Genomic DNA, 17,420 nt, shown 5'->3' on the forward strand with positions numbered 1-17,420 from the left:
GCCTCCCCTCTCCTTTTTCCCCTATTAAGATGGTATATAAACTCTCGAATCTCACCACTCCTTTGGGTATTCACTTCCTTTTGCAGTGTCTCTGTGCAGGTAAATTTAAAAATAGATAAGTGTATATGCCTTCTCTCTTGTTAATCTCTCTTTCATCTTTTAAGTTTAGTTTACAGGCTTCCCCAGCCAATGAACCAAAGATGGCAGAGAAAAGTTTTTCTTCTCCTATGTCTAGAATTTGTTTCAAAATAATGTGGAAGGAGAGAATGGACAGGAAAGAATTGGCCACGGGTGGATGGTTGTTGGGACTGGTGATGTCTTTTTGTATACATTTAATATTCTCCACACTAAAAAGATTATAAAAAATAGTTGGATTCTTTTGTTGCTAAGAATTTGCTATCGGTTTCCTGTCTTTGGTTATGATTTTAATTATTAGGGTAACAACCAGGAAGAATTTATGGCTGAAAATTCACCACCACATTTTTGCAGGAGATAGTTGGTGGTTGATATGGGTACAGTAAGTGATCAACACATGTAAACTAATAACTATTGTATATGGAAGGCCTACAACATGCTAGACACCATGTGCAGTACTTCATAAACACTATTTTGAATCTTCACAAAAACCTGCCAGGTAGGGATTATTATCTCCATCTTCTAAGTGTGGAAATTGAGGTAATTAAGTTGGCCAAGGTCACCTAGCCAGTAAATGACAGAGCTGGCTTTCAAACACAAATGTGTCTCCCTTAAGTCTGTACTCCTTCATTCATATATTTGAGAAATGTTTATTGAATGTCTATCACGTACCAGGCATTGTTCAGAGCTGTGACCTTGGAAAGTACCATCGCTGCCCAAATCAGCGGAACCTACAATCTCCTCGTCCTACCTTGAACCACTTTCAATGCATGGATTTGACTCTGGGCAGGAAAGCAGGACCTGACATTAGTCTTCTCCCAACTATATGGAAAGCAAAGGTACAGCAAAGTTATTCTTAGGAAAAATTGTCCAAGATTTGGAAATATGCAAAAAAGATTTTTGCACGTCCTTTCAGTGGAGTGCTGGGCCCTGTCTAGTGGGTGATTTGGGGATTAGCTGGTTATATAACTTTTGGTTATCTTTTGATTGCTAGATAGCATCTCACTTTATAAGGACAGAAGTTCCTTTGTAGAAAACTGATAAAAATGCAAATGATTCTGGCCTACAGCTAGAATGTAGAGACAGCTGATGCAGAAAAAAATCATTCTAAATATTATACTTTATTATTTGATATTATATTAACCAGATTCGCTTCTATTAGCAAATTTATGTCAGCATTCCTGATGCCAATGCCTGACTGGTTTGGAGAAGAAGTCAGGGGCCAAATCAAGGTAGTCTTGCAGGCTGTGAGGAGGAGTCTGGATTTTACTGAACGTGTGACGTGAAACCATTGTAAAGTTTCAAGCAGAGGAGTGACATAATGTGAATTATCCTCTCTAAGGACCAATCAGGCTGCAAGGTGTTCTGAAGTCAAATAGGCATGGGGCTTTGGGAAAGCTATTCCATCTCTCTTCTCCACGGATCCCTCACTGGTACAGTGAGTAAAATGATAACTGCAGTGCAGAATTGCTGTGAAAATTATGTAAGGCTGGAGACATGCACACCCACTCCTCCTGACACAAATCACTGATCAGATAGACGAGTGTGTCTGCACTAAGGCAGCTGGGCTGACTTAGCCACTAGAAGCATCTAGATGGCATCTTCTCAATGTCCTTACTTCCTCTCTAAGGGAGGACGGATCATGGAGGTAGTTAGCCTCAGTAGGGAACAGGGGTGAAGGTGAGAATAAGAATCTAAACTCATGCTTTATGAGCCCTGGCAAGTCTGCAAATCTAGATTGAGTAAGGAAGAGCTGAACAGGGTTTTTGTTTTGTTTTATTAAACAAATGTAAAATATTCCTTATGGTTATTCTTGTGAAAGCCAGAAGAAAGAAAGAAAAAGAAGAAGGAAGGAAGGAAGGAAGGAAGGAAGGAAGGAAGGAAGGAAGGAAGGAAGAGAAAGAAAGAAAGAAGAAAAGAAAAAAGCAAGGAAGAAAAGACAGGGAAGGAAGGAAGGGAGGGAGGAAGGGAAGAAAGAAGGAAGGAAGGTGCCTTGCGCTGCAGGTCAGTTTGAGTTGAAGAAATTATCTCACGCATAGATTTCTTTGAAGGTCCCTGAGTACTGACTTTCTATCCCTTTTGCTTGGGGCCCTTCGTTAGGCCTAATTATAGGAAAGGGGAACCCGACCTAGAAAAACTCTGAGAAGAGAGAACAAAGAATCTTTGGTTCCTCAGAATGTCTGAAGGTTCTCCTTGCTGTTTACTGGTGGGAGTGTCACGTGAGGTATCTTATACCTGGTAGAGCACCTGGTGCGGCAACAACACCATGAAGTTAATATTATCTCCCCCATTGAACAGATGTTGAAACTGAGGCTCAGAGAGCTTGAATAATGCATAACTGGCCAGTAATGCAGCTAGTATGGAAAACAAATTCAACCTGAATCCAAATCCCACACTCTAAACCTCATGGTAGGTATATGTTTTCATGGTAGGTCTGTGTTTTCATATGGTTTGTTTTCTATTTGAGACATTGCCAGAAACCAGCAGTTAATAAGGCATACATTGGCTTTATGCCCTGTAATAGCTCAGATTAGATTTTTGTATCGTATTGGATCTGACAGCCATTTCTCTGCCATGTGATCATTTCTATAATCTTAGGAAAGTTCTTTCTTCCGTCTCCTGAATTGACAGAGTGGGACATGAGGCATTAAGACTGAGGGAGGAATTTGTGTGTGTATGTGTGTGTGAGAGAGAGAGAGAGAGAGATAGAGAAAGAGAGGCTGTGTGTGTTTCGGGGGCAGGGAGAATACGCATATTTTAATTTTCAGAGATACAATGCAGTAATTCATCATCACATAGATTCTAGTCTGTGGTAGCCCTTTGTGGTATTTAGCTCACTAGTGAGAGTTTCTGCTCTTATTTATTCCCATTGTAGCCATTTTTGTAAATGACTAAAGCAGTTGGCTCCTTGGTTTATTTCTCTTCGTGAGATATATGTAGGAGGAAGTAGAGTAAAACAGTTATTTTTTAGACTAGCAAGGGAATCTCTGACCCTCCTCCTTATATTTTAAAAGAGATGTTTAAAAGCAGCCTTCTTTTCTGGTTACTTCTTGCATATTTGCTTACGGAAGCAAGGCACTAACAGTGGTGGGTGATACAGTGGGCTGCCAAGGCTGTCTTCTGCCCTAAAAAGCCATATCATCGCATCTCAAACTGTCTCCTCAGCATCGGGCCTTATTCGTCACGACTCACTGGTTGGTTGTGGACAAAATCCACTCAAACCAGCTTAAGCAAAAGAATTTGTTAAAAGGACAAAGAGGTGTTTTAGAATACTCCAGGGCAGGGGTGCAGCTAAGCAAGGAGCAGATGGGAACCACAAGAATGTATCTCTTTGTGTCTGCCTCCTATTTCTGTCTTTTACAGTGTAGCTTCCTCTGCTTTTTTGGTTTACCTGAAGGACAAATCTAGTTTTCCAACAGCTTTTGAGTTTAAATGTTATAGTTGTGACTCTCCAGAAATAGTTATCTGTGTCTCTGTCTGACCCTCCCTGTGCTACACACCTACCCTTTCTCTCTAAATTCTTAGAGAAGAGACTCTGATTTGCCGGTCTGGGTCAATTGCCCATCCCCAGGCCAATCAACCATGGCCATGGTATTGGGAAAATTTATACTACACAGCAAGGCTGCATAGAGCGTGGGGTCCATGACCATGGGCATGGGGCAGGGGGCTGACCACTGTACATGTGTTGGTCCTCAAAGGTACATTTAACTGTGCTTCTTGGGATTTTCAAGGAACTATGGAAGCACATGGCTGTACAGTGGTTGGTCTGATCAGACAGGCTGACCCTCATAACTGGAGGCATATCTCTCATGAGTATGATGTATTCCGTTTATTTTCTGTAGCTTTAATGATGGTTCCATATCACCTCATGAAAAATTTATTCACTGTGGCTTTAAGGGGGCAAAACAGAGCAACAGTAGCTTTCAAAGGTGAGCTTGAAAAAGAAAAACAATTCTGGGAAAAGGAGTACATAATTTCCCATGATTTTCTTTTAAGTCAAAGCTCCAGAAGCCTCCAATATTAAGGTGCAAATTGATGTTCTTTATGGACTGCATTGGAGGACAATTCTCCTCCAGAGGTGAGGGGACGAGACCTCATGGCCCTGACTCTTGTCTTCTATTATCATCCTTAAGACTCTGCTGTCATTTTCCATTGTTACCATCATTTTGTTTGGGGTGTGTGCAGTCTTTAATATTTCTTCTCAAGAACGAAAACATGATTGCCCTGACACCCCAAAACTCAGGGGTGACAGGGTTGGCGCATTCAAACAAGATTTCACTAAATGTCAAGAGAAGTTAGATAACATAGCTTACAAGATATAGTCATCCCTTATGAACGTATGGAAGAGTGTGCTTTCCCTTTTTATTTGTATCTCCATCCTTGCTTTTCACGGTACTGAGGACTGTGATGAGCGTATGCAAAAAAGCACTGAGTTCCCTCCACAAGTGAGTTTTACCACGCAGTCGGGGGGAGATGATCTGTTGTCAGAGAATGGCTGGGTAGAATATCCCTACTTCACCCACATGGTTTCCGTCATCATGTATTTTTAAAAAATCTTCTCTGTGAGGTTCCCTTTTGTCATTGTATTTGTTTTCTATTGCTGCTGAAATAAATTAACACACATTTAGTGACTTATTTATTATCATACAGCTCTGGAGGTCAGAAGTCCAATGTAGGTCTCATTGGGCTAAAATTAAGGTACTGACAGCATTCCTTTCTGGAGGTTCCAAGGGAGACGTATATGTATAAATTTTACCTCTAGCTTCTAGAGGCCACCCATATCCATTGGCTTCAAAGCCAGAAATATTACATCTCTGTGACCCTTCTGCGGCCATGTATCCCTCGGACTACAGCTGGGTAAGGGTCTCAGATTTTAAGAACCCACATGATTGGACCCACCTGGACAATCCAGAGTAAATGCCTGCTCTCAAGGCCCTTAACTTTATCCCATCAGCAAAATCTCTTTTGCCATGTAAAGTGACATATTCCCAGGTTCTGGGGATTAGGACACAGACATCTTTGAAGGGCCATTATTTGGCCTATCATGATCGTGCAAACCACTTTTGATTAAAAGAAAAAAATTCTATCATAAACATAAAGTGAATAAAACTTCTTCTGCCTTTCAGGGAGATGATATGATTTTTCTCCAAACTAGATTAAAATTTTTAACTTCTATTAGGAAACCACAATGATGATCTTAAAAGGTCTTTTTGGCTATGAAAGGCCTTCTTAGACTTGGATAAGATGGGAAAGGTTCAGAAGAAGAAGAAAGTTGCTCCAAATAATAAAGTAACAGGGACTTTAGGAAACTGCACATATGCACATATACCCAATATTTATCATGAAGGCTTGCAACAAATTTACACACCCAAATTAATGAATCTCTAGACTCTGTGACTAAAATTTCCAAATTTCCAGAACTTCCTCTTTTTTGTGATTTTTTTTTTAATAAAAGAAAACATTGCTTTTGACTTCAATTTAGTTTGCACACATGGAATCTATGTCTCATAGGGCATGGAGAGCTTCCTTTGCCTTAGTTGGAGTTTATAGGGATTCTTCTTATTGCCTGGCCCAGGGGGAAATGCCTTCCCAAGAGACCTTGCTGGCTTGAAATAATAAAATATCAAACACAAGCACATGTAATAATAGGGGTGTGGGGAAGGGAGAGATCTCTGGAGCTTTTTCAACTTGAAGACTGAAACTTTTGTTAAAAAACAACTCCCCATTTTCCCCTCTTCCCAGCTCCTGACCACCACCATCCCACGTTCTGTCTCTCTGATTTTGGCTAAGTAATTCTCCTAAGTGGAATATAAGTGGACTCATGCAGTATTTGTCTCTTTATGATAGGCTTATTTTAACATTATGTCTTCAAGTATTATCTATGTTGTAGCATGTGACACGATTTACTTTTTTAAGGTTGAATAATATTCTGCTGTATGTATTTACCACATTTAAAAAATCTATTCAGATTTAACACAACGTTGTAAAATGACTATAACTCAATAAAAAATGTTAAAAAAAAATCCATTCATCCATCAGTGGACATTTGGTTTGCTTCAAACTTTTGGCTATTATGAAATATTCTACAGTGTACGTGGGTGTACAGATATTGCTCTGAGATTCTGTTTTTAATACTTTTGGATATATACCCAGAAGTGGGATTGCTGGATCCTACAGTAGTTTTATTTTTAATTTTTTGAGGAGCCTCCATGCTTTCCATAATGGCTGCACCACTTTATATTCTCACCAACAGTGCACAAGGGTTCCAATTTCTGCACATCCTTACCCAGACTCTTTTATAGCTGGGTTTTTCGTGTGACTTAACTGACACCAAGCAGATGCCCCTGAGAGATGTAGAAGGCAAAAGTTTGTATTGTAAAGCACAACGTGTAGATGTTTGGTTTTCTGTGACCGATGTAGCTGAGGTCCCAGTGGCTGGTACTTAGCTTTGTGGGTGTCAAGAAGCAGAACATGAGACATTGATTTCACCTGCATGGAGAGCAGCAGAGGCAGTGGGTGGCCTTCTGATTGTGGCAGCAAACTCTGCAGTATTGTTCTGGAAGTTGTTCCTGGAAGCTCAGCCTGGTGCCTGCATCTCCAGCTCTTCCAGTGATTCTGTAAGCATCTAAGAGTGATGGAGAGGGTGGGGATCACATTGAAAACCTGATCACCAGTTGTCTGTCTCTGTTTAAACTTGTAGAAGGTGTTCCTGTTATCTGTGACTGCACTCTGATTGATCTAGACCTTCTCTGGCAGGAGTTGCAATATGAAATAGAGGAGCTTTCAATGGTTATATTTCCAGCTACATGAGAATGCTTATTTGCTATAAGAAAGAAAGGAGGCAGCACAGACTACAGCATAGAGACAGAGTTTAAGCCTGAATTTAGGTTCCCACTGTCTGTGAGGCCCCACAACACACATTTCCAGTTCGTAATTTGGTTATACAACCTTCCTGTGTTATCCCCAAATTTTTCCTACAAATGCCCCCTTTTGCTTAAGCTCATTTGAGATGGATTTCTGCTACTAGCCAATCAAAAGTTGAATTGAATTAGAGTGTTGAGTACCTTGGAGGTGCTATTACTGGATTATAACTTTTGAATAATTAGTCCAGTAAGAGATTCTTCTTCTTGCCTCTTCCAAATTTACTGTTACTTATTCTGACCATTTCAAGTTTGGAGTGAGGAGGTCAAACCCAAGGCTAGGGTTTGCATCTGCTCTGGTTCACAACTACAGCTGTCATCCTAACAGATCCTTCACTGCTGGAAAATCACCTCAAATTAAGGGACCTACTGTTGGCAGGTTAGAAACCTATAAAAAGTAGCATATAACTGGAACACAATTGGGCCACCAAGCAAACCCCTCCACCTAAGACAGCCTTCCTGTTGGAAACCTGGTGCTCTGCCTATGGAAGCAGCTCTCCAGGGAGGCAGCTTCAAACTCAGGAAGATGAGCCTATCGGTTGAGCAACAGACATCCCCAAAGCCAAACACATCCTGTCCCAAAGAGAAACCTATCCGAAATTACTAGCAAGATGTTTTTGTTAGCAACTTAACTGTATCTGTAGTACCCCTAAGCTTTGCCCATTTCCACCACTGGGTGGCAGCCAGCTGCCAAGTGTCAGATCAGCTACAGTAGACAATTTTCTTGGCGTGTATGGCCATCCCATGTGTGCTTTTTTGCTTGGACCAATCTCTTACCCCTCCTTACACCTGGTGGTCATGTTTCTCCATATCATCCTTGCTCCTTCTGTTACTCCTGCTTTTCAAATCCGTTGACCTGCCCTTGGAGGAGCCAATCTTTGACTAGCCAGTGATCTACCAAATTTGTTCTCCAGAAAGTGAAGTAAGGAAGACACTACCTAGTTGATCATGAGTGTTGGAGTTCAAAGATCCCATGAACTAAAACACAAGCAGTGAAAGAAAAAAAAATGATAATTGGATTTCATCAAAATTAAAATACTACAAGGAAGTGGAAAGACAACTCATAGAATAGGAGAAAATGTTTGTAAGTCATATACCTGATAAGGGACTAATTTCCAGAATATACAAAGAATTCTTACAACTCAACAATGAAAGACAAATAGCCCAATTTAGAAAATGAGCAAAAGGTATGAATAGACATTTCTCCAAAGAAGATGTGCAAATAGCCAATAAACACATGAAAAGATGGTCAACATCATTAGCTGCTAAGGAAATGCAAATAAAACCCAAAATGAGATACCATTTTACACCCAATAGGATGGCTATAATAAATTTTTTTTAAAAGGAAAGTAACAAGTGTTAGGAGTTGGAGAAATGGAACCCCTGTGCATTGCTAATGGGAATGTGAAATGGTACAGCTGTGGTGAAAATAGTCTGGCCGTTTATCAGATAGTTAAACACAGAGTTACCATATATCACCCAGCAATTCCACCTCTAGGCATGTGCCCAAGAAAGGTGAAAACATATGTTCATACACAAACTATGTATATGAATGTTCATAGCAGCGTTGTTCATAATAGCCAAAAATAGTGGAAACAGTCCAAATGTCCACCAACTGGTGAATGGAAAAACAAAGTGTAGCGTATCCATACAGTTCTTTTGGGTGTGTATCCTTAAGAGTGGAATTGCAGGATCATATGATATTCTATTCTTAACTTTGTGAGGAACTGCCACACTGTTTATGGGAATTTGTTTTTGCCTGCCTCGTCCACTACTTGAATTACTTGATGCTAAAGACTATAAAATCAGCAGTAAAATACAGGTTCACAGAACCATTTTTATCAAAGATATTTTTACTGAGAGCTTACTGTGTGCCAGGTACTCTCTGAGGGGCCAAGAACACCAAGGTCAGTAAGACATGGTCCCTGCCCTTTAGCGGCTTACAATCCCAGGGTGGGGCAGAGAATTAGACTGGGTTCTACCTGCAAAGAAAGACGTGAGAGGCCAAGAGGTGGTCCATGCCTTGGGGAGGGTAGGAGGACACTTACACTCTGATAGAGGAAAGAGACTAAGATCAATAGAAACACGCATGTAAACCCTACACATAATCAGGAATTGGGTTGAAACAAGTATAAATTTTGGTACAAAAGATGGATCTTAAGCAAAGTTTAGTTTGGTGGGGAAAGTGGCTGAGGAGAGGCCCTTGCGTTGTAGAGGAACAAATGGGAGCCAGAGCTCAGGGCACCACAATGCTAATGCAGATGCCAGCTTGGCCATGAGCTGTATGAGTATCTGCAGTTTTCTGGAGTCTCAATTTCCCAGATTGCAAAAGGGAGGGAGGTGGAATAGATAATCTCTAGGGCTATTTAGGGTTTTTACAAGTTGCTTTTCCTATTGTGGTGGAAAATGGAATTGGTTTAATAAGGGAGCAAAGTCTTGGGAAAAGAACTCTAAAACTTATTAGCAAAGCTAATCTGTCTGATTACAGGCCACTATGGCATTGAAAAGGGATGTTTTACAGGTTAATTCTTATGGATGTTTGAAGGATTCAGGGATGTTTATGTAGATGGATGAAGGGGAGGAGGAATGGAATTCTATATACATCACTGATGTGTGACCAGTGATCTAGTTGCCTCCACCAGCTGCCCAGATATAACATGTTTGTGCCTAAGACTGAAACTTAGACTGTGGAAGCAAAAAGCCAGGATAGGGAAAATAGGGCATTTTGAAAGAGTATCTTCTTGTACTTCCTGTGGCATGCGTAAAGGCAAGACAGGGAGTAGAAGATGAAAATGCCCGTACACGGCTAGAACTCAGGGCTGCTCACTGACCACACACTGTCCCTTCCGGCTCTCCCCTCCTTCATTCCTGCCAGGATCACCTTCTCTCTCTACATCACCTCTCATGCCTCTGTCATTCTTTTAGTGTTTCAGTCCCCTTTCGACTCCACTTGACTCCTTATAGACCCTGAACTCCAAGTCAGTTGTTGCCCCACCCCCAACAATCCTCAAATTAGTTACCCCTCGGACTTCCCACCCTGTCCTCCACACCAGTGAGAGTTCCCTCAATCCCCCCTCATCTCTGACAGAGTTCACCTATTATTCCACTTGACACTTGTCTCCTGGGAATTTCTATCTTCTCAAACCTCCTTTTCATCTCAGCCAAAATTCTACCACGCTCCCTAACAAGACTAGTTCCTGACACCTACCCCTTTAATAAATAACTTTGTGTATCTGTATATTTTGTCCCTTTCCACTGGCATTTTCCAATTTACGAAAACAAACAAGCAAAAAAAAAAAAACCCACTTCCTTTTGCCCAGGTTTAATACTCAGAAATATTGGTAATAAACAAAGTAAACAAAATAAACAAGGTTTTAACCCAGTCTCCTAGTTATTGTTGAAACTTGGCGGAACAGAGCTTCAGATCAGGTTATGGAATAGAAGAATACATTTTGAATAAAAACCCTAACTCATATAAGCTTCGACGTTAAAATGAACTGAAAATCCTAAAGAGGGGCTGGCCACAGAGAAGGCTTGGTTTTGTGACTCAGTGATATCATCAAGAACCTTATTTCTTTCATTTTGTCTGTTTCCCCTTCCATGGTGTCAACTTCATTTAAAATGAGCTCTTCTTGTGGTCCCAAGATGCCCACAAGCACTCCCTGAACTGTAGGGTTTCTATACAGGCAAGAGAAACTTCATTCCAACTTCTTCAGCTAAAGTCCTGACATTACTCTGACTGGTCTGACTTAGGTCGTGTGCTCACTTCTAATCATTGTGATTACGGGAGGAAAGATAATGATTGCTGTAGCCTCAGTCACATGCTCTACTCCTATAGCTGGAGTAGAGTTTTCTTTCCTAAAATAACATGACTCCCTTAAACTAAACCAGAGTGCTTGCCCTTTGCTCATTTACCTACAGGACACTGAGATGGGTTTGGACCACTTACTGACCTCTCCCTAAACCTATGTCTAGTTGGTGCTCTGACTTTTCTCAGCCTCAGCCCTCCCACTCAACTCAGAGCACTAGACGGTAATCAAGTACCACGTGGAAAACTCCAGAACCGTGTGTGGAAGCCGGTGGGCAGAGATGAAAGGATGCAGAGAAGTGGTTTGGGGTGGGAAAGGACTGCTTGGCCCTATAATAGTCATGTGGTGATGTCATGACTTTAACTCTCCAAACATCTGCTGGGAGGCTCCTGTTGCTAAAAGTGGAACAGTTGATTAGAGGACAAAGTGAATTCCAACCAGAAAGGAAAAGCCAGTTGGTGAAAAAGAAGGTATGGGAAACATGGGAGAAAGTGACTGAGCCACCTTGGAATTCATAATGGCAGAGAAAGGGAACAAATGGGCATGTTCAGACACATCCATTGGATTTTTTTTTTTAAACAGAGAAAGGTAAAATGAATCCATAATCAGTTTCTGAAAGGGACTATCACTTAAGAAGAATAAGTAGCTTTTGGAAAAGGAATACTTACTCCGTAATCTTGGGCTATCCTAATGAGAAGGACGCTGAGGAGACATTAAAGAAATAGAACATGCTCAAGGAACATCCAAGCTTAGATTTAGAGAGAGCAACAACAAAATCGCAGAGGCAGGGCTCATAGTCAAGGATGCATGTTGGACCACGGACGTGGCACCACTCTGTACAGATGAAAATCCTGAAGGCAAACTGTGAATAAGTGAAGACTTGAGAAAATGTTAAAACCAAACACTGTAGGGTATTTAGAAGTAGGAATATTATGTTGTATATTACATGAAATTTAATGTTACAAACTCATGTTTAATCAATGAAAATAAATAATTCTTCTTTTTAAAGTTTGGTGCTTTAACTTATTTTTAAAGCAAAACAAAAATAAAAGCAAAAAAGGAAGAGATCGTTGTTTGGGGAAGATGGTGTCAAATTAGATGACAGAGAAAGTAGAACCCCTCAGCTGCCTCTTTTGCCTGCCTCTCCCTGCTTAAGGAAAAGATTTTCTTAATACAGAAAGGCTAGTATGTCAGAGAGAATAAAGATGATAGTAAGAATATAAACCCAGTAAAATGCATTTCAGTACTTAAGCCAAATGAATTATATCCAGTGATATTGGCTTATGTGTTTGTCTTGGGATTGATCTGTAATATTAATGGCATCCTCCAAAGATGTCCTGGTCCTAATCCCTGAAACCTGTAACAATGCTACCTGACATGGCAAAACGGATTTCGCTGGTATGATTAAATTAAAGATCTTGAGATGGAGAGATTACCTGGTTATCTGGATGGGCAAAATGTAATCACAAGGATCCTTATAAGAAGGAGGCAGGAAAACCAGAGGAGTAGATGATGTGATCACAGAAACAAAGGTTAGAGTGATGTGATTGATGGCTTCTGGCCATAAGCCAAGGAATGTGGGTGGCCTTTAGAAGCTGGAAAAGGCAAAGGAACTGGTTCTGCCTTCAGAGACACCAGAAGGAATGCAGCCCTGATGATACCTTGATTTTAGCCCAGCGATACTGATTTCAGACTTCTGAACTCCAAAACAACAAATCTATGTTGTTTTAAGCCAATAAGTATGTGGTAATTTGGTTCAGCAGCAATAGGAAACTAGTACAGAATCATTACTTCAGACTTGGAAAACCATTGCGAAAAGAAAAGGTACTAAAGGATGGCAGTGGGCATGTTCTGATTTATAAGGAGAATTCACAAATGATATTAATTATTGGTGCAATTTTGGATTAGACTACTAAACAGATAGTTTGCAAGCACTTAGTAAGGTAAGAAATCGAAAGGAGCAAGTATAAATAAACTAACACTCAATTGTCTCCAAATATGGTGACTGAGCTTTTAAAGTTACTAGGGTTATTATCAGGGGTATGTCTGTATGGAGCAAATAAAAGATTCAGCAAAGCTTTTGATAAGGTGCCCTATGATAATTATGTAGACAAAATAAATGTAGACTAAAACACAGAAAGTTTAGATGGATTCATAGTTGACTGAACAAATATGCATGAAGTATGTGAATTTAATGGATCAAGGCCAATTTAGAAAAAGTCTTCCCTGGTTTTTTTGACCAAATCCTATAAAGATTTTTAAAAATCAACAACATGGATGTCTATGTAAATGTATCCTATTTAGATTTGTGGATAAGACAATATTAACAGGTGGGTGGAAAGAATTAGCATTTTTTAAATCTTCCCAGGTTGAAAAAAATGGACAGAGCTAGTAAGGTAAAATTGAAAAAGGATGTATGTAATATCTGGCATTAGTTTACAAAACATTTGCAGTAGTACAATGTAGGAGAGATCTGGAATGGTAAAAATTCTTATTTCAGAACAGAACAATACTTGGTGATTTTAGTTGATGATGAATGGACTTTGAATCAAGAAGGGTGTGGTCTAACTACAAGTTAATTTGGGGTTGCATTTTTGGAAGGTAGGCCTTCAGATCTACCATGATCTGACTACTGCTGGAGTAGGGACCTGGTTTTGTCACCATACAACCAGGCTGTGATCTGAAGGACTCTGGAAGCCATATCTGTGATCATGGGTCCTGAAGATACAAATGTGCAGGGTGTCTTATGCACCAATGCGTAGGACAGCTTGGTTAGAGTGGAGGGCTCTTGCTGGAGAAGATATGAGCAGAATCACATTGGCAGGTTAGGTTAAGGCAAATTGCAGAGACCAAGCTCTTGAATTCCCAGTCTAAAGAGTGTAAGTCATCTTTTAGGCAATAAAGAGGTTTCAGACATTCTTAAGTGGTAAAAGGCAGATGAGAGCTGTGTTTTCAAGGTTAGCTCTGACATTTTGAATGATGTAGAGACAATGCGATGGAAGAGTAGGACTAGAATGATATTCTGGGCTTTAAGTTACTTCAACTTTGGGCAGGATTCTTTAGCTCTCTGTTTCTGTTTCCTCACCTGGGATATGGGGATGATAACAGAATTTACCTTATAAAGCTATTTGAGGATTAAATAGTTAAAGTATATGAAGTGCTTAGAACAGAGTATAAAGTAGTGCTCAACAAGTCAACAAGTTGTACTAGCAAGTCACTGCTATCAGAGTTAAAACCTGCAGTAAAAACTGCAGAAAGGAAGGGACAGCTGCATGGAGCATGATGAAGGCAAAATCCAGAGGCCTTGTTGCTTTACTGGACCCTAACTTGTTCTTACCTGTCTCTTTTGTGGGTCCCAGCCTTTGCTCTCATCATGGTTGCAGGGCTGGGTCTGCATGGGTCTCCACCGGATTGCCTTGCTGCCTGAAGTCTTCCCCTTCACCCATGCCCAGAGTGATTTCCATAGCCATTTAACTCTTACATTGTATTTCCTTAATTATCTTTTCATGTGTCCATATGTCTCACTCTGCTCAATTCAGCCTTATTGAGGTCAGGGACTGTTTTAAAATATTCCTTTTTATCTCCCACAACATCTGGCACAGTTTCTTGCATGTAGTGCATGCTCCAAAACTGAATATTATTGATAAAGGTGTAGGTGAAGTCAATGATGATTCCAAGTTTCCAAGTATTTGTTATGGGAAAAATAGTGGTGCCTGGGATGAAAGAGTGAAGCACAATGAGAAGTCAATTAGCTTCAGAAGTCAATGTGTTCAGCTTTGGGGTATAGTGAGGTCATAAAGTAATTGGGGTTAGTTTCCAAAGACACTAAAGCCGAAATATAATATGGAGTAAATTACCATTTAAGTCTCTTAAATCTCCAAGTCTCTCTATAAGTGATTTTAGTTGCATTGGAACTGGTCATTCTAAGTTGAACACAGATAAAGTAATTGGCTTATGTTTGGAGGACAAGCTGCACCAAAAATTATGCTTTCCTGGGTGTGTGAGGAGGTGGTGAGGATGCTGTGTGCATTTTTCCAAAGTGGGTATTGTGAATTATGCATATTCACAGTGTTTATAATTGAACTCCATTGTCATTATGTGTCACTCAGGTAGAGATGCCTAATGAATTTAGGTGAGTGGTTTAGTGCTTCATGACTTCCTGGCTGGTAACTTTTTAATGTCACCTATTGGGTAAATTGCCTATCATTTGGCAAATCTAAATTAAAGATGCCTCTCACTAAGAGCTGGGTTTGGGAGTCAGTGAAGGGAAGGATGAATCCCCTCCACTCTTTTTAATCTTTCCTTCTTTTCTCCATAGTTGTGCCTCCTTTCTACACTATCCCAAATACCCACACAGGGAGAGGAAACAAAGAATATTCTGGAAATGCTCTTCATTCCTTCAGCAGATGTGGACTATTGCATCAACCAGCAGATTAATAGACTGTTTTGGATAAAAAGGCTATCAGCCTAACACTGTGTGTCACTATTCACAGTTATAATTCATAGGAGATATTTTTAAAACATCAATTAGCTTTGGAGGGAAACATTAAAATCCAGGTGCAATGTTTCACTTAGCTAGACTAAGGAAACAATTTTAACAACCCTAAAGAATGTGTAAGCCAGCAATTTGATAGAACAATCCTTTAGGCATCTCATCCTAGGAACAATCTAGCCACGCAGCGATAGTCAATAGATAATAGTTGATGGATAGAAATTAGCTATGAGCTAAGCCTACGTATGAACAACATGAGTTCTTCACCTCAAATGCCCGAGAAGGGTTGCCTTGTTTTGTTGATATTGCTGTTAAGGAAAAATAAAATCATGAATCTGGATATCCTTCCCCATAATATTAACCATCTGCCCAAATGTAACCTCCTTATTTCCTGGCTGACATTAGACTTTTGTGGTTCTTTCTTTTCATAGTGATTATGAAAAATCCCTAATGGTGACTGGCACTCACTAACGTGACGTAGAACTGTTGTTTGGAGGCTGGCTTCAAGTTCTTCTTCAACTATAAGAAGCCCCCTTCTCTAAAACTCCTTAAATTCAAATATTAAAACTCCAAGAGGGTGGCAAGGCAAATCCAGGTTCCTTATGAAAACCTTCCAAAGGACATCGCTTTTGAAAATTCTTTTAGAGGGTGAGAAGGAGGAGTTGAGCAGAGGGATGCAAGGCCAAGGTCAGCTAGCTCTGATGGAAGAGAAAAGGGATGTCAGCCTGTTTTCCAGGATCCCCTCAGGTGCAGAGAGGAAGAGTTACTCTCCTAATGGTGAGCAGCTGTTCAAACAGGGGTGCTAACCTCAACTGTCTTAACCAAAAGTGGTTGAAAAAATAATGTTTAAAACAAGTGACAAGAAGATATCTCTAAACATGAAGGATTATGCAGCACAGGTTGGATTAGAAGATACTCCTGAAACTAAAGCTATTTTGCTCAAACTTTGACTTTTGTTTGACCTGTTGCCTGCTTGGGGTTAGTCCCATTAGAGAGAAAAGACTGGCTTCCATGAGCTCATGTGTATTGCGTAGGTAACGCTGGGGAGACTCCAGAAAAATTTGGAGTGATACCCACAACTAGTCACACCCTTGGAAGTTTTCACATCAGTCTGAAATATGACTGAGTCTTAGATCGTTAAACAGAGGGGAGAGTTAATTTTTACTGAGTCTTATTTCCATAGGTAAGAGAATTACACATAACTGCAGCGAGATGCCTGGTGAGGGTCCTTGTTGCTAGGACAGGGATGCATTCAGTTTACCCCTATTTATCAATCGGTATTTTCCACTTCCCCATAACCCTTTTAAACAACTAATCAAAGTACTACTAGAAGCTTCCTGAGGCAGATACTGTGTTGCACCTGCATTTGTGTTTTTCCAGCCCCTACCTTTCCTGCAGTAGGTTTGACTCACTGTGACCCAGGAGGGTCTCATGAACATTTAAAGCCCCATTAAGTAGAGAGTAAATGAAGGCAGAGGAAGTGGAGGGGCTGGCTTGTCTCTCACTTGGTGGGTGATGACGTCTTGAAGATGGGTGTGAAAGCCAAGAATCAGAAGGAAAGACACAGCTTGAACTGAAATTCTGCACTCTTTCCCAGCAACTGCTGGGTGATGTACAGGGTTACTCTTGAAGGTGGAAATCTGTTCCAAGTTATCTGGCTTTTCTTCTCAAATGTTGACCATAATTTCAGTCCAGTTGAGGTGGAAACTGTGTTACTGGAATTTACATTGCATCACCTAGAAAATGTTTCCCTTTCACTTCGCCCTGAGCTATGTGCTTCTCCCTTTTACTTCCTCCAGCAGAGACAAAAATGCTCTGCAAGGAATTAACGGTTTTATGGCCATGTTATGGCCATGCAGCTGGCAGCCGTAGATCACATAGCTCAGTGCAGAAATCCAATTATTTCCTTTGTTTGAGATGAAAACCAATACTATGGGAGTAGGGGAAGGGCCTCTGATATAGGGTTACCTAATTTTAGATTTTGTTCTGGAAAGGACAGGTTCTCTGATGCAGCTTGATTCTTGGGTTGCTGAAGTTCACCTTTCTCTCCTGCTTGGTGCTAGC

At 40.5% G+C, this 17,420-nt stretch overlaps 1 protein-coding gene across 4 annotated transcripts in view; it reads left to right on the top strand.

Annotated features, from left to right (window-relative positions):
• The window catches only part of CFAP95 (cilia and flagella associated protein 95), a 220,022-nt gene that overhangs the window by 145,780 nt on the left and 56,822 nt on the right, over positions 1–17,420 (top strand). The window contains exons 8-10 of one of the 4 annotated variants that reach the window (XR_012072004.1): positions 811–974; positions 2,434–2,544; positions 15,183–15,755. The gene's annotated coding sequence lies outside the window, so the exon portion shown is untranslated. Of the gene's footprint in view, positions 1–810; positions 975–2,433; positions 2,545–15,182; positions 15,756–17,420 lie in introns of those variants that run through there. The other 3 variants (XR_012072005.1, XR_012072007.1, XR_012072006.1) reach the window with 3 other exon arrangements.

Source organism: Vicugna pacos, chromosome 4, assembly GCF_048564905.1.
Source record: "Vicugna pacos chromosome 4, VicPac4, whole genome shotgun sequence".
NCBI classification, from domain to species: Eukaryota; Metazoa; Chordata; class Mammalia; order Artiodactyla; family Camelidae; genus Vicugna; species Vicugna pacos.